Below are 12,673 nucleotides of genomic sequence, written 5' to 3' on the forward strand. Positions count from 1 at the left end.
TCTGACTGTAACAACCGCAATTGAGCAGAACTTCTGGAAACATAATGAAAGATTCCATCCTAGGCTTCGACCTAGGATCCATGAAAAACCCAACAGTGATTAAAACAACAATGATGAAACAGAACTCTAGAGCCATATGGAAAGACTCTATTATAGGCTCCATCCTATGACCTATGTAAATACCAAGACCACTAGTTACTGAGGCCTGATCTAATCATCCATGCTTGAGTGGATAATTTCCAGACACCACAAAAGAACCTAGGGGAGAGTAAACAAACAAGTATGAAACCTGGAGTTATGCACATGACAGTATACTTCAAGGGTAAAGAAACCCTGTATCTCTTAGGCCAAGTGATTCCCTTTCTAATATCCCCAATATTTACTGTGCCTATGCAATAAAAATATCACAAATTAATTCTTATTGTTATTGTTGTTTTTGTTTTTTGTTTTGTTTTGCTTTGTTTTGATTTATGTTTTGAGCTGTTTTGTTTTTATTTCGGGATCGTGGTTATTGTTTGATTACTGTATTTTTGCTGTGGTGCTTTTCAGGTTTTTAGTTTGATTTTTTTTTTTTTTTTTAGTATTGTTGCTATGTTTTTTTTCCTTTTTCCCTTTTTCTCTTAAACAGATATTTAGAGCCTCAAGAAGAACTCCCATTTTTTGCTTGTTTGTTTTAAGCCCCCTTTTTTCTTCCTTTTTTTTCTTCTTCTTTCCTTCAAACAGAACCACATAACTTTTTTTGGGGGGGCCACACCCGTTTAATGCTTAGGGGTTACTCCTCGCTATGCGCTCAGAAATCGCCCCTGGCTTGGGGGGACCATATGGGACTCCGGGAGATCGAACCACGGTCCTTCCTTGGCTAGCGCTTGCAAGGCAGACACCTTACCTCTAGTGCCACCTCACCGGCAGAACCACATAACTTGACCCATCTCGTTCTGCCTCTCAAACTGAAGGGGAAATAATGGAGGTTACCAAGACCAAACAGTTGTATGAACAATTGTGTAGAAATAATAATAAAAAAAAAAGATTAGATTTAGGTACCAAATCCAAAGCCAACGACAACAGAATCAATACCCAATTTACAACAAGCTAGACATAGAGAGGACCGCTTACACTAGCATCCCAGGGAGCAAAGGAGGAGGATATGGGATGCATGCTGGGAATGGGCGCGGGGAACAAAATTGGTGGTGGGAATGCCCTGATTCAATATCACTATAGACCTAAAATTTTACTGTGAAATATTCGTAATCCACTTTTGTCAAAATAAAAATACCTATTAAAAATCATGAAGCATTTCTTACAAAAGGGGCCAGAGTTCTGGCACAGGGCATAAGGCATCTTCCTTGAAAGCTAGCCTAGGACAGACCGTGGTTTGATCTCCTGGCATCTCAGATGGTCCTCTAAGCCAGGAGTGATTTCTGAGCACATAGCCAGGAGTAACCCCTGAGCATCACTGCGTGTGGCTGAAAAACAAAGACATAAACAAAACATTTCTTACAAATTGAATTGCATTCTGCAAACTGCTCTGATTAGATGCCAGAAACTTGTGGGCTATTGTTATCTTTCCTGTTTCCCCTGAAATTACAGTGATCACCAAATAGTGTTCACAATAATTATGAAAGTGGGAGGGATTTTCTTTATTAATCACCAAGAATGAAAAAATGGAAATCTACTCACTCTGGTGCTGTCACAAAATTTCAATGAGTGTTTGTACACACCCCACCCTGGTTTGTTTTTTGTTTTTGTTTTTGGGCCACACCTGGAGGTGCTCAGGGGTTACTCCTGGCTATCTGCTCAGAAATAGCTCCTGGCAGGCACGGGGGACCATATGGAACACCGGGATTCAAACCAACCACCTTAGGTCCTGGATTGGCTGCTTGCAAGGCAAATGCAGCTGTGCTGTCTCTCCAGCCCCACCCACCCTGTTTTTTAAGGAATTAAAACATTACAGTTGCTGAACAGCAAATATTTCACTACATCTCAAAAGCAGAACACCTATGAAGCAGAGGAATGTAGGTTTTATAAAAATAAGCAGATTAAAAAAAATGATGCAGGACTCCTTCAGCTTTTTACGAGTCTGAGAAAAACTTTCCAAAATAATACTTCACACTATTCTGTATCAAACTGTACATTTTGAACCTGTCTTCTGTTCCTATATAATGTTAATGATCTGATTTACGGATACTACTAAATGTTCATTTTGATTGAAGCTTTTGACTTATGACAAATTTGCTTAAATCATTGACCACCGTTGCCAATAACAGATTCAGCCAAATATTTAGGAAGTTACTTGTGTAGTAAAAATAGGTCCAGAAGATGTCCATATGAGCCACAACACTCACTATAGGAATAATCATATCCAGAACCACACTGTGGTGCATACACCATCTGGCATTTTGATGGGCTCCATGTATCTATTGCAGAGTTCCAAGTTTTATAGTACTGAAACTGACTATGCCATCAAAATGATCTCTGGGTTTTCCTCTTCTGTCATAAGTCATTAGACCTTCTTTATTCAGTGGTGGTGCCACTAGAATGCCACCAGAAGGCATTCTGTCAGAACCATCCCTTTACTGCAAGGGAAATCCACAGGATATACATAATGGTCATCAAACATCATAGTAAAATCACCATAATCACTGGCTTATCATAAAAATTGTGATCATAGGCTGTGCATGTTTTTTGATAGATTCTGATATAATCAAGGATGATATTTTATTTCTCCTTTTTTTTTCTTTTTCTTTTTCTTTTTTTTTTTTTTTGGTTTTTGGTTTTTGGGTCAGACCCAGTGACACTCAGGGGTTACGTTTAGCTCTGTACTCAGAAATCACTCCTGGCAGGCTCATGGGACCATTTGGGATCTGGGAGTTGAACCACCATAGATCCTGGCTCAGCTGTGTGCCAGCAAATGCTCTACTGCTGTGCTATTTCTCTGCCTCATGGGTGCTCTTTATTTTACAACTCTATCTGGTTTTCCTGCACAACTCTGTCAATAAAATGCAGACAGCATTCCTGGAAAAGTATGATTGTTACCTGAGTGTTCTCTTGTAATTCTTTGATTTTGGCATCTTTGACTGCCAGACTATGATGAATAAACAGTCTCAACTGGAAGTCAAAATTTTCATTTATAAAACTGGCAATTTAAGCATTCCACAGCATCTGACTTAAGCAGAAGCTGGCTGTTGCAGTGAGTGATGGGAACCCCAGGTTGGGATGATTTTCTTTAGAATTTCTTTGATTGTTTCCACATCAATACTGATACTCAATATGTACTCAGGGCCTTTGCTGTCTGGTACTGAAATTTTAGCATGGTAGTCTGTGAAGAGATCTTTAATAGTCTTACCTCCTTTCCCAATCATGACACCAGCATATGAAACAAAATACATAATTCAACTATCATCAGTTGTTCTACATCTCTTAAAATCTTGTTCCTCATCAGCCCAGCATTTACCAAACTCACCATTAGTTTTGGTGTTGGGTAAAGTTTCCCCAGGCTATTCAGTTTCATTTTCTGATATTAAATGAGCACACCAGACTGTAGGAGACCAACAAGTGAGATGTCAGCAAATGTTAAACTGGTACAACAGAGAAAGAGAACAGCTTCCTCAGAGCTTTCACCCTGAGTACCTTCCTCTTTTTTTTTTTTTGTGTTTGTTTTTGGGACACACCTGGTAGCACACAGGGGTTACTCCTGGCTATCTGCTCAGAAATAACTCCGGGCAGGCATGGGGGAACCATATGGGATGCTGGGACTCGAACCAACCACCTTAGATCGTGGATCAGCTGCTTGCAAAGCAAACACCGCTGTGCTATCTCTCCAGCCCCCCTTCCTCCTTTTTCTTAGAGCAGTTCTTGAATGCAGAGCCAGAGTTAACTACTGAACACCACTAGGTGTGACCCCAAAAGAAGACAAACAACAAATTAACAATGTGTGTACCTGCTCTACCCTGTTCCCAGCCTCACTGTATCTTTCTTCTTTTGCAGGTGTCAAGGTATAAGAGTTGTGGGGTGAAAGGATCCACACTGGGCTGTGCTCAGGCTTGCTCTTACCTTGTACTCAGATACCACTTCTCATGGGTACAGAGAAGCATACTATGTGCTGGGGATTTATCCTAGGTTGGATGCAATTATTTCCACCTTTAACTGTATCTTTAATGAAGAACTAAATTTTGTTGGCTCACAATTAAAATTAGCATATGTAATAAAAACTGGCAATACCATGACACAAAACAAAACAAAAATTACTAAACATTACAAATATTAGGGGTCATAAAATGCATTTAGTATGAAAAGCTAGATATAAACAAAATTTTTTTACATTACATTTTCTTTGACTTCCAAAACAGCCACTGGCTGGCGAGGCAGAGACCTTACCTCTAGCGCCACTTCGCCGGCCCCCCAAAACAATTCTTAAAGGACCATTAGTAGACTACCAGGTAGTCTAAGTTCAGTCCTGATAGTGTAACTTTTTTGTTTTTGTTTTTGGGCCACACTTTGAGGCTCTCAGGCAATACTCCTTGCTTTACTCAGAAATCATTACTGGTGGCTCAAGGAACTAGATGGAAGCTGAGAATTGAACTGGGAAGGCAACATGCAAGGCAAACACTCTACTCACTGTGCTATTGCCCTCCACATACCCTATGCTGTAAATTTTGACTGTAGGTGTTCAAAATTTTGGTGGTATTTATATGTTTGATATTATTTGAGGGGAACACTCATTGGTATCAGGTGTTACTTCTGGCTTTGTGCTCCAGGATCACTCCTGGCAGACTCCAAATAGTCATCTGAGGTCAGGGATTGAATCCAGTAGGCTATGGGCACAACAGATTATCATACCCTCTGTTGTCTCTCAACCCTCATGGCTTTTTCTCCTTTAGCAAAATTTTGGTCACACTATCTATGCTCAGGGCTTAATTCTGGCTATGTTCAGGGATTACTCTTGAAAGGCTCCCAGGATATTGCCAGTGTCAGATATGGAATTCAAGTGGGTCACTTACAAGGCCAGTGCTTTACTCTCTGTACTTCTTAAGCATTTTCTAGCTGACCCAAAATTATTTTTTAAACAAAATTAATACTCCAGTATGTTGCTTTCTTCCCTCCCTCTTTTCAGGTGGTAGTCAATCAGTTCTGATAATGCTCTGTGAAACAACATAAATGGGTACTGGAATTTAACCATAATTTCCAGCACATACTAAAGTCCTGATCTATTGTTGTATATGTACAGAACCTGATCATTTTTTGGGAGGGGTCACATCCTGTTACATTTAAGGATTAATTTTGACTATGCACTTAGGTTTCACTCAAGGAGGATTGAGATGCTGAGGATTAAAATCAGGTCAGCTGTATACAAAGCAAAGGTGCCCGTGTACTATCTCTCTGGCCTAAAAATCATGTATTTGGGTGGGTGAAAGGTGGATGAGTGGGTGTTGGTTATACCCAGTAGTTACTCAGGGCTCTTCAGAATTAATTCCTAGGAGGTTCAGGGGAATATATGGGTATTGGGAATTGAACCAGGGTAGTCTATGTTCAAGGCACACACCATAACTACATACTATCACTGAGACAAGAGACCATATATTTTATGCAACAATGTATCAAAGAAAAAAATTACTCTCAAGTGTAAAATATCAAGTAGCTAGAATCAAATTAACATTATATGAGCCGTTCTCCTCCTACCTTTGACATGCCTAAGGGCATTCTAAAATTGGTTACATCACCTGGTTTCTAGGGCCCAGGCAATTGGTGGGACTGACCACAGGTTATTAAATATAAAAATATGTATATGAAAATATTTCTGGGGCCGGAACCAAAATGGGTAGGGTGTTTGCATTATACATGCTTGACCACATTTAATTCCCAGCACCCCATCTTGGGCCTACCAGGAGTAATTTCTGGAGTAACTGAGTGCTACCGGTATGGCCCCCAAACTAAAAACTAAAACAAAATTATTTCTCTTCATTAAACTCTCATAGTCAATGTAGGTTCTAAGTAACTTCCATAGGAAACAGGAACGATTCCTGTACATTTATAGAATTATTTACTTTGATCAGAGGGGGCTGCCCTAAGAATTGCCTGCAAGGATATTCAGCAGGTCTAATGATAATAGACCCAAAAACTTGTCTTGTATTTTTAATTAGACGATAGTTACTGTACATATTCAAGTCTAAAGACATGTAAGCAGTGTGATTTCTGCTGTACTTTTAACCTCGTTTCACTGGCCAAAGCACTAGATTGCCTTTCTATCAGCGAGTCCTCACCTGCTTCTTGCGAAGGGTCCTACATGAGTTTTGGCGGCTGACTTTTCCTAAAGTGGCGTAGGTTGAGAGTAAGGCAACCACATCTTTCTCGCCGAGATCTCGCAACACTGGTAAGATTTCATTATTGGTGGATACAAAATAAGGTTCTCGGCTTGTGGATGTATCTCTGCACTTTTTAAGAGGCCGTGCCAACTATGAAGGAAATGTGATAGAGGAGGCGGAGCGATAGCACAGTGGTAAGTCGTTCGATCCCCTTGCGTCCCATACGGTCCCCCAGGAGCGGTTTCTGAGCGCTGGAGGAACCCCTGAGTGTCCGGGAGTACCCCTCCCCGCAAAACAAAGTCAGAGCCACTGACTCATTGTCCATAAAAAATAGTTTGACTGTGCTAATTTATTTTTGACATTAAACACATAAAAAATAATTCTGATTACTTTGGGGCTGGAGCGGTGGCGAGGCGTCCGCCTTGCACGCTCTAGCCTAGAAGAACTGCGGTCGATCCTCCCGGCGTCCTGTAAGGTCCCCTAAGCCAGGAGCGATTTCTGACCTTTATCGGGTTTGGCCCCAGACCAACCCCTCCCCCTCAAAGAAAATGTATTTTGAATGAATTGGGCTATAAGAAGGACTATAGTCTCCGGTTACACTTCAGTTTTACTTAAGGATTCCTGGGAAATTATGTTGCGAAACATATAGTAAAAGTCTGCTTGTGAACATTTCAGGCATCTTTTAACATTGTTTACTTACTTTATAAGCCTTAAAAGGGCCTAGTAGCCTACTCTAAAAAAAAATCTTTTTTTGGTTCTTAGCATATATCTGTAGTGGAATAGCAAAGTGTATACTTTGTACTTCTAAGTGCTTTTAAAGTCCCAACATAAACAATTATTCCTTTGAAATAGACACTTGCAGGGAAGATAATTCGTTTACAGAAAAGGCTAATGGTAATTTTCTGTAGAAAATCAGACGAAATTACAATTAATATTTTTCTATGTTACATTTTAAATTGTATTGCAGGATGTGAACGCCACTGTCATAAAAGGATATCAATAGACAAACCACAACTAATATATATAAGAATAAATTATCTCTCTTTTTTTTTTTTGCCAGATATACTGTTGTTGAGGACTCAATCTTGGCTCTGTCCTCAGACATTCCTGGTTGAGTTAAGAAGCAACTATATGGGGTTCCAATTAGCACTCTGGTACTCACATTGAACCTAGGTCGGTTTTGTGTTGTATCCAGCTGCTGCTACATAAAGTTACACAATTATGGACTTCTTCCTAAGTAGTATCAACTCAATGAGTTTTAATCTGTTTTTGCGCAGTTTTTTTTAATTATATTGGGATTCAGACACATCAATAAAAAAGCTTTGGATTATAATGGTCAAGTCACATTGTCCTGGGAAGTAAAGTAAAAGTTATTGTACTATTTTTCTAGTGAAAGACATTTACTTAATTCAAATTTAATGACCAGGTGAAATGCTTATTGGCCTAAGACTAGTTTATTAAAATCATACGTATATGTTTTAGAAGTCGCTTATATATTTTTAAATTACAGATTTTAAATATATATGTGTGTATATATTTATTTGTTTTGTTTTATTTTTGAACCATGTCTGGTGGTGCTCAGCCATGACCCCCAAATTAAAAATAATATAGAGCCTAAGAGGGTAAAATAGAATATAAAAAATTTTAATAAAAAACTATTTTTCTAATAAACTTGACTAATTTTTGTGTCTGTGTTCATTCATTTATCCCTGTTAATGTTTGCAAACTAGGGCCAGAGGAAACTATTATATTGAGTGGTAGGGCCTTGTGTTCAATATGACCTTTCAAAGCTGTATGCCTGAGACAATTTTGTGAACTTAAACTAGGGTGTGCAAGCTCTTATTTAATTTTTTTCAGACTTCAGTAAGTAGAATGACTTGTTTTACACAATTTAAAAAAATAAGTTGGAAAACCTTTGTGAAGGTTTTCAGCTATAATTTTAGAAAGACTTGCATGGAAAGGACATAAGGAAGAAATAACATTTAATCATACAGATTAAATTATACCCTAAAAAGTCTTTTTAAACTATTAAAATGTTTATGTAAATTAGACTTTCTTTATAGGTATGATTGGTCATGTTACTCATGGAAAATCTACATATTTCTGGAGTTCAAACTGTCAGATTCAAAAATGAACTAGTAAGAAATTTTAAAATTAAGCTTGGATATGCTAATGCCAAGGAACTAGAGGAAATAGCAATCATTTTGTCTTATTAAATATGTAAATGTCAGATACCATGTTTTCATTTAAACTTTCAGATTTATAACTTTATGATGCAAGTTGTCCTTGATCAGAATGCTATAGATTCTGTGGAAGTAGTACAGCTGATGAGTTTCCTACAGATATTCCAGGAACTAAAGAAAACTTCAAACATGTCAGGTGATCAATTTGTTGTAAACTCATTTTTTGTCTTAGCTTCTTTTCTTTGGTTTCTTTATTTTTTGTTTCTTGGGCCACATCTGCCAATGGTCAGGGGTTACACCTAACTCCAACCTATGTCTTATTGATCAGCTTACCCTTAATTAAAAATTAAGCTTGTTTCAGCTTTTTAATCTCTTGTTTTTGTCTTTTTTTTTTCATTGTGTTCTCTCTTTTGAACACATTTCTTCTCTCGTGTTTTTCTCAGTAAGTTTCAGTAAAAAAAAAAAGTACTTTGCTCATAAAAAATGAAATAAAATTAAGTGAGTGAGGGACATAGCTCAAGAACAAAAACTTGTATGCTTTTTATATAAAAACAGAGGTTTTGGTTTTCATTTCTGTTTTTTGTACCACATCTAATAATGGTCTGTTGTTACTCCTGTCTCTCCACTCCTGATGGTACCTGGAACAACCATGTGGAATTCATGGAATCCAGATTGGCTGCATGCAAGGTAAATACCTAACTGGCTATACTATGAAACTTAATTTTGATGTAGATATATCTCTGTCAAAATGTGGAAGAAAAATATTTTTAGTTTAAAGAACTATTTGCTTGAAAAGATAGCTCAGTGGGCTTGTGCATATTCTTTGCATACTTGAAAATAAAATTGATTCCTCTTGAATGCGTTCCTTGAACGCTCAAATAGGAGAAGCCCCTGGACATCACTAAGTGGCCTTAAACATTTTTTTTTATATTCTTATTTAAATAGTGTGATTAGAACATGACTGTAGTTGAGTTTCAGTCACAAAAAGGAAACCCCCGGGCCCAGAGAGATAGCACAGCAGCATTTGCCTTGCAAGCAGCTGATCCAGGACCAAAGGTGGTTGGTTCCAATCCCAGTGTCCCATATGGTCCCCCATGCCTGCCAAGAGCTATTTCTGAGCAGACAGCCAGGAGTAACCCTTAGCACTGCCGGGTGTGACCCAAAAACAAAACAAAAAAAAAAAACAAAAAAGGAAACCCCCTTCACCAGTGCAACATTTCCAACCACCAATGCACCACATCTCCCTCCTCCTACACACTTTGCCTGTTTGTGAGAAAGGCATTATACTTCTCTCACTCACTAACATTGACATGGTTTTGTTAGTGTTCTAACTATATTCACACTCCTTGAGGTGAGCTTCATATCATGAGTCGGTCCATCTGGCTCTCATTTCTAGACATATTACAATAATATCCTTAATTTTTCTTAAAACCCATAGATGAGTGAGACTACTCTGTATATCTATCTCTCTCTCTGACTTATTTCACTCAGCATAATAGATTCGATGTATATCCATGTAAAGGAAAATTTCATGACTTCATCTATCCTGATGGCTGCAAAATATTCCATTGTGTATATGTACCACAGTTTCTTTAGCCATTCATCTGTTGAAGGGCATCTTGGTTGTTTCCAGAGCCTGGTTATTGTGAATAGTGCTGCAATGAATATAAGTGTGAGGAAGGGATTTTTGTATTTCATTTTTGTGTTCCTAGGGTACATCCCTAGGAGTGATATAGCTGGAGCATATGAGAGCTCAAATTCCATTTTTTGAGCAATATCCATATTCTTTTCCATAAAGGATAAACTAGATGCAATTTCCACCAGCAGTGAATGAGAGTTCCTTTCTCCCCACATCCCCACCAACACTGACTGTTCTTGTTCTTTGTGATGTGTGTCAGTCTCTGTGGCATGAAATGGTACCTCATTGTTGTTTTGATTTTCATCTCCCTGATAATTAGTGATGTGGAACATTTTTTCATGTGCCTTTTGGCATTTGTATTTCTTCTTTGAGAAATTGTCTATTCATTTCTTCTCCCCATTTTTTGATGGGGTTAGATGATTTTTTTCTTGTTAATTTCTGTCAGTAACTTGTATATCTTAGTTATTAGCCTCTTGTCTGATGGGCATTGGGTGAATAGTTTCTTCCCTATTGTGGGCGGCTTTTGTATCTAGGCACTATTTACTTTGAGGTGTAGAAGCTTCTGTTTATCTGTTTCCAATTGTATAGAGAGTGCTGTTTCTGCCTTGAAGATGCCTTTACTCTCAGTGTCATGGAGTGTTTTACCTATGTGTTGTTCATTATACCTTATGGTTTCAGGTCTGATACTCAGCTCTTTAATCCATTTGGATTTGACCTTTGCACATGGTGTTAGATGGAGATCTGAGTTTGCTTGTTTGCAAGTGACTGACCAGTTGCTCCATCACCACTTGTTGAAGAGACTTTCCTTTTTTTGATTTTTGGTTTTTGGATCACATCCTGCAGCGCTCCGGGGTTACTCCTGGCTCTACACTCAGAAATTGATCCTGGCAGGCTCGGGGGGCCATATGGGATGCCGGGATTCGAACTGCGGTTCTTCTGCATGCAAGGCAGACACGCTACCTTCATGCTATCTCTCTAGCCCCAAGAAGAGGCTTTCCTTGCTGCATTTTGCATTTCTTGCCCATATAATGATTCATTGATTGTATATATTGGGGGCAGATATATGCATTGTATATATATATTATATGTATAATATATACACATATATTATATATAATATATTTATATGTATATATTATAATATATATAATGTAACATATTACATATAATATAATACATAATATATGTGTATATATTATACATATGATATATGTACATAATATATACATATATATGTACATACAAAATATATACATACATATGTAATATATTATATTATAGATAGTATCTATCAGGGGCATATTCTCTGAATACTCAAGTCTATTCCACTGACCTGAAGGTCTGACTTTAGTCCAGTGCTATGTAATTCAATTGTAATTGTAATTGTAATACAATTTAAAGTTTGAGAGGTGATGTCACCCATACTCCTTTTCCCAAGGGATGCACTAGCTCAGTGGTCGGCAACCTTTTTCTTCAACTGAGCCAAATCTACACAAAACCAGGATTGAAATTTATTTTGAGAGCCACACAAGGCGCGCACTGACAGGCTAGGAGCAGAGTCCTGATACCTGGAGCAGCCACCCGGCACACAGAGAACCAAATTAAAAGTGCAAAGAGCTGCATGTGGTCGCGAGCTGCAGGTTGCCGACCACTGCATTAGCTAGCTATTCGTGGGTGTCTATTGTTCCAAATGAATTTTAGGAGTGCTGATTCATTTCTTTGAAGAATATCATGGTTATTCTTAGAGGGGTTGCATTAAATCTGTACAGTGCTTTGGGGAGTATTGCCATTTTAATGATATTAATCCTGCCATCTATGAGCAGGGTATGTATTTCAATTTACTTGTGTCCTCTTTTATTTCTTAAAACACGGTTTTGTAGTTTTCTTTGTATAGGTCCTTCACGTCTTTAGTTAAGTTGATTTCAAGATATTTGAATTTGTGTGACTCTAATGTGAATGGAGTTGTTTCTTTAATGTCCATTTCTTTTCTATCATTATTGGTGTATAAAAAAGCCATTGATTTTTGAGTGTTAATTTTGTAGCCTACCACTTTACTATATGAATCTATTGTTTCTAGAAGTTTTTTGGTAGTCTTTAGGGTTTTCTAAATATATTATCATGTCATCTGCAAACAGTGAGCACTTGACTTCTTCCTTTCCTGTCATCTACAAACAGTGAGCACTTGACTTTTTCCTTTCCTATCTGGATGCCCTTGATATCTTTTTCTTGCCTAATCACTATGTCAAGAAATTCCAGCACTATGTTGAATAGGAGTGGTGAGAGAGGGCAACCTTGTCTTGTACCAGATTTTAGATAAAAGGCTTTTAATTTATCACTCTTGAGAATAACATTTGCCTTTGGCTGTGGTAGATGGCCTTGACTATATTAAAAAAGTTTCTTCCATTCTCATTTTGTTGAGAGTTTTTACCTAGAATGTGTGTTGGACCCTATCAAATGCTTCCTCTGCAACTATTGACATGACCATCTGGTTCTTATTTTCTTTTTCTTGATATGGTTTATAATGTTGATGATTTACATATGTTAAACAATCC

The 12,673-nt window shown here is 37.9% G+C and overlaps 1 pseudogene; it reads right to left on the minus strand.

Annotated features, from left to right (window-relative positions):
* Window positions 1-2,069: 2,069 nt before the first annotated feature.
* Window positions 2,070-12,673, minus strand: part of LOC126000410 (heterogeneous nuclear ribonucleoprotein K-like) — a 35,626-nt pseudogene continuing 25,022 nt past the window's right edge.

Source organism: Suncus etruscus, chromosome Y (genome assembly GCF_024139225.1).
Source record: "Suncus etruscus isolate mSunEtr1 chromosome Y, mSunEtr1.pri.cur, whole genome shotgun sequence".
NCBI lineage: Eukaryota > Metazoa > Chordata > Mammalia > Eulipotyphla > Soricidae > Suncus > Suncus etruscus.